The sequence below is a fragment of the Hyaena hyaena genome, unplaced genomic scaffold (genome assembly GCF_003009895.1).
Source record: "Hyaena hyaena isolate Hyena2069 unplaced genomic scaffold, ASM300989v1 scaffold_292, whole genome shotgun sequence".
NCBI classification, from domain to species: domain Eukaryota; kingdom Metazoa; phylum Chordata; class Mammalia; order Carnivora; family Hyaenidae; genus Hyaena; species Hyaena hyaena.
The window spans coordinates 709,921-724,322 of record NW_024080924.1 but is presented as its reverse complement, the minus strand read 5'-3'; the positions used below and the strand labels follow the sequence as shown (position 1 = coordinate 724,322).

At 42.4% G+C, this 14,402-nt stretch overlaps 1 pseudogene; it reads left to right on the top strand.

Annotated features, from left to right (window-relative positions):
- The first annotated feature begins 6,925 nt into the window (after positions 1-6,925).
- Positions 6,926-7,486, top strand: LOC120241892 (annotated as a pseudogene).
- The last annotated feature ends 6,916 nt before the right edge of the window (positions 7,487-14,402 follow it).

Sequence of the window (14,402 nt, the reverse complement as noted above, 5' to 3'; positions counted from 1 at the left end):
GGAATGACATGATTTATGCCTGGCAAAGTCTCTACAGATTTATTTGCATAAAACCCTCCTGGGAAGCTTATTTAAATTGGAATCCCAGGCTCTGGTCTCAGACTCTCTGATTTTGAGCATCCGCAAAGGGGCGCTAAGCAGACCTTGTTCGGTACCCTGTTCTGCACTTGGAAATCCAGCGAAGATAAGCCCTTCCCCTCATTCTGCTTTCCTCAGCATAATTCTGCTCTTTTTACCCTCCCATTGTTATGCCCAGATCGCAATCTCCCCAAAATCCCAAGACCACCAAGGAGTCCGAGTCACGTATGCAAAGGCAAAGGGCTTTATTACGGGCTTAAGCTTGGGCTCCCAGACCTCACCAACGCAATGAATCCATGCTGAGAGCCCCGAACAAGGGCAGAGTAGGGTTTTTATGGGGTTTGAGACGGGGGAGTTACAGAAGTTGTGACATGGGAACAGTGATCCAATCATAATAATTCAACATCATTGACAGCGGGTTTGACCATACACATTGTCTAGAGTATTCATTACTTTTGGCAGGATCCAATTACAACATTTAGAGTACCTTTAAATTTAACCAATCACAGAGCAAGCATAGGGTCTTACTCGGTGACTAACCTTTTAACATTAGGTAACAGGGTCCTATCTATAGTTTCTATCTCCAGGCCTCTCCCTGAAAAATGTGGAGGGTGGTCGCTGGCCTTTCCTGATTGGGTGTTGCAAGGGTGGTTTCTCCTGCCTTGGGCAATGTGTAACTACCTGATAGTTTCGGGGAAGCTGAAACTCAGGCCTTCTAGTTTAGAGGGGAAACTTAAAGCCTGTCATGGAGTCAGTTTGGTTTAGACATTTAGACTTGTGGCCTTACATGATCTCTGGCCTGTTTGTCCTGTGGCCGCCCTGATGCTCCTAGGGGCTGTGTCTGTTAAGTCTTCAGCGCTTTAAGTTCAGGCTACCTTCTCTGGTCCAGTCTTCCTCCTCAGACACCATAGTTTGTGATCATCCCAGTCCTAATCTGAGACCCTGGCCAGAATGAGAATAATGGTTGGAAGCCATTGACATAGGCATTTATATTCACTTTCAGAGTCGAGGAAAGAATTTTTTTTTTTAATTATGCATCTTAAAATAAGAGCCCCAGGAGATTCTGATATAATGTTTGAGGAAAGAGAGTGGGAAGTCTTTGAGTCACGCTTTGTGAAACATTTTTAATGGTAGTGTGTGCATTTTTCAAACTGCAGTCCACTAGTGGACCATGACATCGATTTAATGGGATGCTACCAGCATTTAAAAACAGAAAAAATTTAAATATTTAAAAAAGAGAAAAAATATAATGAACAATGACAAAACAACAGATTAAAGTACATCATAGGAAATTAAATGTATTTCTTATTACGGGTTGCAGTTAAAAAAATAAAAAAGACCCTGGTTTAAAACATAGACTCAGAAATCAACGTGGACATTCATCATTAGATGATGATTTTGCCTTCCATACTGAAAAAGTAGGTGATTTTTCCCTGTTTTTATGACCATACACTCTCTTGGGCCAGTGGCATCTCAAGTTCAATACTTCGTTTGCTATTGCTGTGCTGATTTTGATAGTGGGTTTTTTCCATTGCAATTCCCCAACAAACCTGGCCTTTCTTATTTTCTAGGCTAACTTGAGACTTAATTATATACAGCTATAGACCCCCCTTCATTTAAATAGTATTTATTCAAAGATTTTCTTGTAGCATTTTCTATTTAATTCCTTAATGTAACAGTGGAGAGAAATAAAAGTCTACATGACTAACTTTAATTGTTCATCAAATCATTCAGAAATGATTTATAGGTGATTAAAAGGCCCAGATAACCTGCATTTCTTATCTTGACATTGGGGCTGTAGAGGAGGGGAGAGAATGGGAAGTATACTCTGTCTTACTAAGTAGCCAGTGTGATGGCCCTTTGAGCCTGAGTGTCCCTGTGTATTCCCTACTATTGAGCATGGGTAATGAAATTATATATATATATATAATGTATTATATAATATATAGTAGACATATAATTATATAACTTTATGTAGACAAATTGATATAATTGATTTATTGTCATTCTTTACAAATCCTATACTCAATGGTCTCCTGCCTTTAAGCAACCTTGAGGCTCATTGTACCACACAAGGAAAAGAATAATACTGCATTAAAAAAATGGGCCATTTGTGTTTCAAATCTGGGGGGTTTTGCTCAAGCAATTTAGTAATTTCAAAAGTCTTAAAAGCAAAATTTTATGGAGATAGAGAAGGGATTTCTAAATTCCAGAGTACCCTTCTTTAACAGATCAGTGGCTGCTGGCCTTAATCTTAGAGTCTTAGATGGAGAAGCCCTGTGAGACAAGGTAGAGAGGTGATAAGCCTGAGTTTTTTGACCCCTTCTTCACGTTTGGAAAAGAAAGAAATGGAGTCAAGTCCAAAATCATTTTCTTCTCTTCTGGAGCCCAAGCTTTGAGCGAGTGGGAGTGTGGGAACATTCAAGTAGGTACCGAGGCATCCACAACCCTGGGGGTTAGGGCTGCTTCCCAGAGAGAAGCCTAGACGAGGCCCTTGGCTTCTTAGGGAGCCGTGCCTCACTGTTTGCCTCTCCACCCAACATGGCAGCAGAGTGATGGAGCAGGGGGAGCTGACTGGTCAGGCAAGCATGGGGCTGTGCTCCCTGCTGGCCCCATCGTGCCTGCAGAGATACCCACCCGTATGCCCTGCTGAAGGGAGGGTAAGTGCTGGGAGACCCAGGGTACCAGCAGGATGAAGAATTCCTATGCGAGGGGTCTTCATGAAGCATCTGGGACCACAGACTCCAAAGGGTGGGTACCAGGACATGACCTGAGAAGACCGTATGGGATGGGCCACGTCGCATTGATGAGCAGTTAAGGGTACACACCAGAGAAACCACACTACAGCAGAAACCAGCAAGCCTCCAGAGGACATCCACTGCAGGAACCCAGTAAGCTGCCTCACACACCTCTTGGGAAGGAGAAGAGCTGTAGAGAATCTCTCTGGAAGGCTGAGAATTTACCCAGGGGGACTGAGTCATTCAAAATGCATGATCTATGCCAGCCACGCCAAGAAACTGAACTTTGAATAATCTGATTGCTTAACTAAAAGGAGATTGTTTAAGCCCCAAGAGACAGAAACTTTAATTAGCAAGTTAATTAGCAAGTGTTTCTGGTACCTAGTGAGGGTTGAGGCTCATAGAAAATTAACTGCATCTTCTTTGTACTTATGAGGATATAGTTTGTGTGATTTGTAACCCTGCTACATTAGCTCAGTAAACACACCTGAAACCCCAAGGAAAGTTCTTTTCTTCAGTTATGCTTTGCTTACAAACTATGCAGAGTCAGGGAGGCAAAAGCCTGGGTGGACCCAAACCACCCAAGTCTCACTGCCTTCCTCATCCATGAGCTCAGGCATCACCATCCACCCTTTAAGTTTATCCCATGTGGAAATACCCCTCACCCCTTAGTGAATCACTCCTCTGGACCTCTTTCTCTTTCCTAACTGCTAAGGATGAAATGATAAGTAAGGGTACCATCTTCCATAACGAGAAGTCCAGAGGCTTCAGGCTTGTTGGTTTCGGTGGTTCAACAATGCTGCTAGAGCCCTGGTCATTCCATCTCTCTGATCTGTTATCATTAGTGTTCTCTTGATTCTCAGAGATGGCTGAGGCAGCTCCCAGAGTGCCATGCAGACATAACAACGCCCTGAGGAAGTGAGACCATTTCTTCCTGTGTTTTCCCAGAAGGCTTCAGTCAACTCCTTTGAGTCTCATCTGCAGAATTTGGTCACTAGGCTACTCCTAGCCAAATGCTGACAAGGGTGACAGAATAACAAAGATGAAGTTAAAGTATCTTCACTAAAATTGGTATTGCGAGATGAGCAATAAATATCCACTACCCTTTCCTCATTCTTCTGGCTCCAGCAAGAGATTATTAATTTCTTCCTCTCCCTTGGATATCTCCCTTGGATATCTCCCTTGGATATATTCTTGGGGAGGAGTCCCCCAGTCTCTTCTGAAGACTTCCAGCTGTCACACCACTGGCCCCACTGAAGCTTCTGAGGCTGAGTAGAGACAGGGAGGAGGATTAGGTTCTGAGGGTAGGGCGGGGAAGGAACTCCACTGAGGAGATTGGCCTCCAGGAAGCAGCTTGCCATGTCTGTTTGTTTGTTTGTTCTTTCAATATCATAATCCTTTAAAATGAAAGAAAAAGGCATCTCCCAGTATGGGTGCTACTCTTCCACTTTGGGAGTTTCTCATGTTAAAAGAGTGTCTGCCTCCTGGTCTGGATTCACATCACAAAGTTGTCTCCTCTTAACTTCCATTAGCCTGGCCCAATTTAGCTTCAAGTTTTGATTTTTCCTAAGCAGCTTGACTGATGCTGGTTGGTGATAGGGTCAAACTGTTCCACTAACTGTTCAATATTTACTTGGGTAGAAGATGAAGATGCTGAAGCAATGGGCAGGAAAGAAGTGGGAGCTGCAGGCAAGTGAGGACTGCAGAGCTCAGCTTGAGGGAGGAGACTCAGTAGTCAGTGCAGTTCCTAAGTGCCAGGCTGGGTGGGTCTTGCTTGAGGTCTCACTGATGGTTGAACTCCAGTAATTTGGAATAGAATGGGACAGGACTTGCATTTTATTTTCACAAAGTACAGCTCAATTTACAGCAACAAATCTCCAATATAGTTATATGGTCAACTATGATTTTTTAAAAGGTTTTTGTTTAATGTGTATTTATTTATTTTGAAAAAGAGAGAGCGAGAGAGAGAGAATCCCCAGCAGGCTCCACACTCAGCACAGAACCTATTGTGGGGCTCGATCTCACAACTGTGAGATCATGACCTGAGCCAAAATTAAGAGTCAGACACTTAATCAACTGGGCTACCCACACCCCATTTTTTTTAAGTATTTTTTTTAATGTTTATTTATTTTGAGAGAGAGAGCAAGAAGAGAAAGGGCAGAGAGAGAGAGAGGAAGAGAGAGCAACTGTCATTTTAGTTCCAATGACATAGGTACAAAAATGTAAGCCCAACTAGAAGGTACATATATTAATATAATCATCAGAAGAAAACATTCACAAAAATTATTTTTTCTAGTTAATAATGCAAAACCTATATTCTACTGAAAAATTATAAAATACAAAAACACCCCAAGAATAAAATAGCAGTAATCCCAGGGCCACTTGTGCTAATAAGCTGTTTTGTCTTAGGTAATTTTTCTATATGCGTGAGATTTCCCTAAATACATAGCCGCACAGACACATACACACAAACGCATATCTATGTACAAGTGTTCTAGGGATTGGGAACACACTACATACCACTTTGTAAATTGTTTTTCTCACTTAAAAGTATATAATGAACCCTTTCCCATTTCATTAAGTATTTCTCCAGACATGTACTTTTTTTTTTTTTCTTACTAACTCTTAGCCATCATGATGAATACGTTATACTGGGGAGAACTGCAGGGAAAGCTAGAGGGAACAGGCAGACACCACCTTGTGCACCTCCCTTGCTTACAGATGAGGACATTATGACCCAGAGAGATTCCATGATTTGTGTTAAGTACACACAGACATTAGTGAAAAAGGGGCACCGGGGTAGCTCAGTCAGTTAAGCCTCTGACTTCGGCTCAGGTCATGATCTCACAGTCCGTGGGTTCAAGCCCTATGTCGGGCTCTGTGCTGACAGCTCAGAGCCTGGAGCCTGCTTTAGATTCTGTGTCTCCCTCTCTCTCTGCCCCCCGCCCCATCCCATGCTCTCTCTCTCAAAAATAAATAAACAGTAAAAAAAAAAAAAAATGAAAAAAACAGACTAGAGCCTAGACTTGTAAGCTTCTAGTTTCCATTCTAACAAACTATGAGGCCCTGCTACTCTTTTCTTGTCAAATTTTCTGACCTTTCATCCAAAATGAGAACCACTCACCTCCCATCAGCAATCATTGTAGGCCATTTTGTTTTCCCAGAGAAACGGCTATTGATAGGGTATCTGATAGAGGATCCTTCTTCACAAGCTTTTCTTAGTGGGAGGCTTTTGGCCCAGTTATGTTTCCTAACCCCCTGGGGATCACTGAATCCTGTGTGCATACAAGGCCCCTTTCTGCTGGTCTTCACACCCAGTGCCCAGCCCAAAATGGGGTTTGAACTCACGTCCCTGAGATCAAGGCCTGAGGTGAGATCAAGAGTCAGATGCTCAACAGACTGAGCCACCGAGGCACCCCTGAGGCTGCACTGTCTTTATCCCTCTTTCTTCCCTGGGCCTGTCCTGCTGTCCACTGCACTAGATGGGAAGAACCACCACATATACAAATAGTCCCCCCGTGACCAGGGAACATGAGTGAGAAAGACACATTTAGAGAACCCAAGGATGAATCCTGTGGCCACACACACCAGAATTTGGCCTAAATCCTTGACCTCACCTTTAAGAGCTGCCCACCCTCTGACTTAAGGTAGCTCAGTGTTCTTCCTGTCAGAATAATATAGGACAAGTATTTTCATTTTGTAATCGTGGTAGTAATGCAGACTCCCTGATATGGGCATCTACCTGGTGTTATTCATTTACTAAATACACGTGCCAGGCACCAAGGGGCCAGTGGTGCACCAGACAGACACGGCACCTGCCTTCATGGAATTGGAGCCAGTGAGTGACGGTGCCTCTGTCAAACAGACAGGGACAAGACAGCATCACAGAGGCCATGAATGACAAGAATGGGTACAGGGTGCTGTGACAGCACCAGGGAGAATACTAAAACCAAATTAGGGAGGAGGAGACTTCCCTAGGCAGGGAAAGTCTTTCAGAGAATGGGTTCTAGGCTGAGACTAAAAGGATCAGAAAGACCTTTTGGCTTTCAGCTCGGAGGAGGTGAGGGTGCAACAGTCTTCGGTCATCCCGAATCCGGGTTCATCTGATACCAACCGCCTCCACCATGCCACGTAAGTTCAACCTCAACGAGATCAAAGTCGTATACCTGAGGTGCACCAGCGGTGAAGTCGGTGCCATGTCTGCCCTGGCCCTGAAGGTCGGCTGGCTGGTCTGTCTCCAAAAAAGGTTGGTGATGACATTGCCAAGGCAACCCGTGATTGGAAGGGTCTGAGGATTATAGTGAAACTGACCATTCAGAACAGACAGGCCCAGATTGAAGTGGTACCTTCCACCTCCACCCTGATTATCAAAGCCCTCAAGGAACCGCTGAGAGACAGAAAGAAGCAGAAAAACATTAAGCACAGTGGAAATATCACTTTTGATGAAATTGTCAACATTGCCCAACAGACACGGCACTGATCGTTAGTCAGTGAACTCTCTGGGACCATTAAAGAGATTCTGGGGAAAACCCAGTCTGTGGGCTGCAGTGTTGATGGCCGCCACCCTCATGGCATCATAGATGACATCAATAGTGGTGCAGTGGAATGCCCAGCTAGTTAAGAACTACAAAGGAAAATATTTTAATAAAGGATCATTTGACAACCAAAAAAAAAAAAGGACGAGAAAGAGTTGGCCAAAAAGAAAGCACAGGTTGGAGGTGTAGGGGAGATAGGACAGTGGAGAGAATGGCACAGGCAAGCACGTGAAAGTGGATACTAAGCCAGTTTCCTGTACTTAAGGAGGCCATGGAGTACTGCTTTTGTGTTTACAAATACTGACCGGAGCCCACCCCTGCCCCTGCCCTTTTATTTTATTTTATCTAATTATTTATAAATGTTTATTTATTTTTGAGAGAGAGAGTGTGTGTGTGAACCATTGGGGGAGGTGCAGAGAGAGAGGATCTGAGGCAGGCTTCACACTGACAGCAGAGAACCTGATGTGGGGCTCAAATTCATGAACTGTGAGATCATGACCTGAGCCAAACTTAGATGCTCACCAACTGAGCCACCCAGGTGCCCCTACCCTTTTAAACCCTGATATGAAACATGGAGTTCTTGTCACTTAGTAGACCTTCAACCGAACAGAATTTCACTTTTTTTTTTTTTTTTTGGAGATAGAGACAGAGCATGAGTGGGGGAGGGGCAGAGAGAGAGGGAGACACAGAATCCGAAACAGGTTCCAGGCTCTGAGCTGTCAGCACAGAGCCTGACACGGGGCTCGGACCCCACAAACCGTGAGATCTGACCTGAGCCAAAGTCAGACACTTAACCAACTGAGCCAGCCAGGCGCCCCAAGAATTTCACTTTCGATATATTTTACTGGTAACCTTCCTAATAAGCTTGGCTGTACATTGACAATTAGACACCACTAACTTGAAAGCTTTTTTTCAATCAAGGTATATTTGACAGATGTTAGTTTCAGGTGTACAATACAATGATTCAATATTTGTACATATTATGAAATGATCACCACAGTGAGTCTAGTTAACATCCATCACCACATATAGTTATATATCTTTTTTGCTAGTGATGAGAACTTTAAAGATCTACTCTCTCAGCATCTTTCAAATGTACAATAGAATATTATCAACTATAGCCATGCTGTATGTTCCATCCCCATGACTTTACCTTATAACTGGAAGTGTGTAACTTATACTCCCTTCATTCATTTCTCCCACCCCCACTGCCCACCTCTGGCAAGCACCCATATGTTCTCTGTGTCTAGGAGCTAGGGTGTTTGTTTATTTGTTTTTATTTCTTTTTAATTTCACATATAAGTGAGATCATATGGTATTTGTCTTTCTCTAACATTTCATTTAGCATAATGCTCTTGAGTTCCATCCATGTTGTTGCAAATGGCAAGATTTCATTCTTTTTGTGGCTGAATAATATTTCATTGTATATATACCATATCTTTATCCCTTTATGCAGTAATGGACACTTAGACTGTGTCTGCATGTTGACTATTGTAGATCATACTACAGTGAACATGGCGGGGAGTGCATGTATCTTTTCAAGTTAGTGCTTTCTTTTTTTAAAAAAATTTTAATATTTTATTTATTTCTGAGAGAGAGAGAGGCAGTGTGAGTAGGGGAGGGTCAGAGAGAGGGGGAGATACAGAATCCGAAGCAGGCTCCAGGCTCTGAGCTGTCAGCATAGAGCCAGACGTGGGGCTCGAACCCATGAACCATGAGATCATGACTTAAGCCGAAGTCAAACACTTAACCGACTGAGCCACCCAGGCACCCCTCAAGTTAGTGCTTTCATTCTGTTCAGATAAATATCCCAAAGTGGAATTGTTGGGTCATAGGGTAGTTCTATCTTTAATTTTTTGAGGAAACTCCATACTGTTTTCCACGGTGGCTGCACCAATTTAAGCCCCCACCAACAGAGCACAAGTGTCCCTGTTTCACCACATCCTCATCAACAATTTTAACCTCTAATCTTTTTGATAATAACCAGTCTAACAGGAGTCAGGCAATATTTTGTGGTTTTGATGTGCATTCCTCATATGATTAGTGATGTTGAGCACCTTTTCCTGTATCTGTAAGAACTATTTTTTTTTATTAAAACAATTCTATTCAGATAGCTAAATGCAGACTTAAAAGAAAATTCCAGCAATTACTTTGATCTCTACTACAGTACTAAGATCTCTACTACACTACTACTACACACTAAGATGTCCCATGGTATCCAGTAATACTTGCTACCAGGCTTTTTGTTTTTCTTATATGTTCTTTTTTTAAAGTTTACTTATTTATTGAGAGAGAGAGAGAGATTGAGAGCACAAACAAGCAGGAGAAGAACAGAGAAAGAGAAAGAATCCCAGGCCGACTGTGCATTGTAAGTGCAGAGCCCAACACGGGGCTATGAATCATGAGATCACGACCTGAGCTAAAATCAAGTCAGAGGCTTAACCAGTTGAACTGCTCAGGTGCCCCTTATTCCTTTTAATAGACTTTTGTCTCCTCTCTTCCCATCAGTAGGTCAGCTGTTGCTTCTCACTACTCCTTTTCTCCTCCAATCAAGTATGTGCTTAAAAACCATATAACCAGGGGCACCTGGGTGTCTCAATCGGTTAAGTATCTGACTTCAGCTCAGGTCATGATCTCACAGTTGGTGGGTTCGAGCCCCGCGTCGGGCTCTGTGCTGACACCCAGCTCAGAGCCTGGAGCTGCTTCAGATTCTGTGTCTCCCTCTCTCTGACCCTCCCCTGCTTGCTCACTCTCTCTCTCTCTCTCTTTGTCTCTCTCTCTCTCTCTCTCTCTCAGAAATAAATAAAATATAAAAAAAATTTTTTTAAACCATATAACCATATTTGTTGCATGTATATGCAATATAAAAGCATGAAGTTTTTTGTGAGGAACTCTTGGGTTTGAACTGTGAGAACATTTATGATTTTCACCATTCCCAATCATATTTCACTACTTTTTAGTTGTGTTGTAAGGAGGATAGCTTTCTAAATAACTGAATTTCACATAGATAAGAACCTTTTTGTTCTGAACACTGCTCACCTTGTGCCCATTTCCTATTCTGTGAGCCTGAAGACACCAGTGGGAATGTTAATACCAGGGTACAGCAGTTACGGGTCAGAGTTATAGGTAGGGTGACCAGAATTCATATGATCTCTGGAGGAAAAGAGGTTTATAGAGGGAGGCCAGAGACCAGAAAAGCCAGAGTTCAGTTCTGAAGAAGGCTTCACAACCACCAGATGCAACAGCTGAGTGAAAAGCTACAAACCAAATAGACAAGACTTAATTATTCGTCACTTTTCGTTGTGGTTATGATGTGTAACAAATGACCCCAAAACTTATTTACAGCAATAAACCTCTGTTTCTCTATCATATGTTTCTTGGGCCAACTGTGACTCTGCTTTGGTTTGCCTGGGCTTCATTGGACTTGTCTAGACTTGGGTCCGGGGTTTGGGTCCACGTGGAACAGGCTGAGAGAGTGGTCATTATCTAAGGCATGTGGTTCTGGCAGAGGATGGGAGGACAAGAAGCAAAGCAGACACAGGGGATGCCTCTGCTTAGAACGTGCACATGTCATTCCCTCCACATGACTCAGCCCAGAGTCAGTGAGTCGGGAAGTCCACTTGGTGAGCAAGGGTGGGAAGGATGAATTGTAAACAAGTAATCCTTGCTACCACGATAGTTGATGAGAGAAGAAACTTGTTGGAAAAAGCAAAAAGGGTGCATGCTAAACATTTCAGGATATGAAAGCACAGACAAGGGGATACTAGGAAGCTCTGGTCACATGCGTGGCCCGATAATGACACAGAGCTGAGCAGGACTCCAGGCTCAACGAGAGGACTGTGAGTCCAAGCCCAGCCCAGAGCCTGCACTCTTCCGAAAGCAAATCTTACCTACAGGGTTTGCTTTTTACCTTTCAGCATTCAGCACTTTTTCCTCTTCATCAGGGACTAATGCGATTCTTTTCTGGCTGGTTGCACAAATAATAATTTACTAGCTGGGCCACAATTAAACTTAATTAGAGGGGCGCCTGGGTGGCTCAGTCGGTTGAGTGTCTGACTTCAGCTCAGGTCATGATCTCGCGGTTCGTGGGTTCGACCCCCACATGGGGCTCTGTGCTGACAGCTAGCTCAGAGCCTGTTTCAGATTCTGTGTCTCCCTCCCTCTCTGACCCTCCCCTGCTCATACTGTCTCTCTCTCTCTCTCTCTCTCTCTCTCAGAAATAAAAAACATTACAAAAAAAACTTAATTAGATAGTTCACAACAACAAAAAGTGTTCAACTTACCTATTACATGTTCAACCAGTCTAGTCTCAGTCCATGTGTTTCCGTTCATGCTTCTTTCATGAACTTACAGGTTTTATTTTTAAATTGTATCGGTAACTCTCCACCGTGATCATTAAGCAAACATTTCCAGTTATGAAGGCGATTTCATTCACTCTGGCACTTTGCCTAGAAAATTCCAAGTAGTCTGAGCTCCTGCATCATACCTATTGAGTTGCCAAATACAGGAACCTTTACCTGTTGAATGTCTCTTGCTTTCTTCTTCTGTCCATTCCTGCCACCACCTAGCACTTATCACCTCTTACTTGGACAATTGCACTAGGCATTTGGGAGCCTCATAAGCAGTTACTACACTCCATCACTACATTATGAGTTTTATTTTTTCTTTTAACTTTTATTTTGACATAGATTTTGATCTATAGAAAAGTTGCAAGAAAAGTACAAAGAATTCCAGAATACCTTTCACCTGGATTCCCCAAATATTAACATTTAATCACACTTCTGTTTCATTGTCTGTTACTAAATAGATAAATGGGAACACACACACAAACGTGTGTGTGTAGCAGTATACATATACATGTATGTGTGTATATAGCTTTATTTCTGAACTGTTTAACAGTTTACATATATGTCGTTTTATTTCTAAAGGCCTTAGTGTACATTTTCCCAAGAGAAGAACATTTTTAAGCATAACTATGATATAATTATTAAAACCTGGAATTACATTGATGCAGTATTATTTTCTTATGTATTCACCTTACTCAGATTTTTGCCAATTATCGCAACAATCCCCTTAGAGCTAAAAAAAAAAAATCCCAAAGTCACCTGTCACATTCAGTTGTTATGTTTATTTAGTTTACTTTGGAATAATTTCTCAGTCTTCATCATACGTGACAGTAATAGTTTAAAGTGTACAGGCCAGTTATTTTATAGAGTACCCTTCACTTAGAGTTTGATGCTTTCTCACTATTAATATATATTTTTTAAATTTTTTAAATGTTTATTTATTTTTGAGACTGAGTGAGAAAGAGAATGCAAGCAGGGGAAGAGAAGACAGAGGGAGACACAGAATCTGAAGCAGCCTCCAGGTTCTGAGGCATCAGTACAGAGCCCGAAGCAGGGCTCAAACCCATAAGTCATGAGATCATGAGATCATAACCTGAGCCGAAGGCAGATGCTTAATCAACTGAACCACTCAGGCGCACCAATATAATCCTTTTTAAAGCTCCACCCTGGCCAGGAAAATACCTTTAGTTACTGCCTATTACATCCCCAGCAAAGTTCATATCCTCTGGCTTCAAGGATCTGACTGCTTCTCTCTCCAGTCTAACTTTTTACACCCCAGCCAGACTGGACTACAAAGTTTAACATCATCTCTGACTGTTAAGATGTTCCTTCACACTGGATTGTTCTCTCCCCTCTGATCTCCCCAGTTGATACAGAGTTCATTTTTTTCCCAGAGTGAATGCAAATATCACTGTAAACTGTCCATATTTTCTCCCCAGTTATAGAACCATCCTTTCCCTCTATTAGACTTGGTTTTTCTTAGAGTTTTATGTTATCCCCAGCAAAATTAGAATGGATTATGAACACACGCAAGTGTATGAACACTTAGGGGGGGACAAAAAAGGAAGTAAGCAGTCACCAGAAGCTAGTTCTCACAGTGAGGGTAAGCTATATCAGCATAATCTCATCCCCTGTTGTGATAAGGTCATAGGACTAAAGACTCAGGGAAATAATAGAGGCATCCCCAACTGAGCAAGGCATGTGACCAAGTCTTACAGTGTGAACGTATAGAAAGATGAGCGGCTTATTACTATTGACATACAGATTCCTGGCCTCTGGAGCTCTCCTCTCCCTAAATGCTGAGCCACTGATCCCCCAACAACAGATTCAGCCTTACTCAGAGGCTGTCAGGGGATCTAGTTAAGGTCACACTTGTGGCCTGTCCAGCTCTGTATCTGCTGCCTTTTCAGGCAGTTTTCTTGCTTCTGAAACCAAGTCCTCACTAGGTGTCCAAGTTGTGGTAACTCGACCCAGTTGATACTGGCTTTCTATACTCTACTTCTTTGTTACATTCTTGATTCTTTATTAAGTCCAGGACCATGAATTGATCTTACTTTATCTTCCTCTGGGAATCAGAGTCCTGCCCATGAGCTTGACCAACACTTGGAATTTCATAGATAGTTTCATAGAGATCATAGACTGTTTTCCTGATGCTAAATGTTCCCCTCAATTTCCAAACATCTGCCCTATTACTCTGCCCCACTCACCTTTTGGAGCAAGGCCATTACATTTTGTAGTTCTCATTTTCTGCCTTTCCTGGTCGATTACTTGACTATTGCCTCTTAACATAATTTCCAAATACTGGCTGATACTTGACTGGGTTCTTTCTAGCATTGACATGTGGATCTGCCATCTGATGCCAGGCTTCCCCTTTGGCAGGTGTGCTTTTATATCTGGATCCTTTCCAACTTATCCTAACCTGCCATTCCTGGCCATAAATAGCCACACTAGCTCTCATTACTGCAGAGTGTTAGCTAATTAAACAACCATATGTGTGGGCTGTTGATTGCTGGATCAGTGTCAATTTGGCAGGAAACCTCTAGAGAATACTGAAGGGCTCTGGATTTGGTGCTACACATCAACCTTTTTTTTTTTTTTTTAAATTTTTATTTTTATTTATTTATTTTTTTTTTTACAAATAGTTTATTGTCAAATTAGTTTCCACATAACACTCAGTGCTCATCCCCACAAGTGCCCTCCTCCAT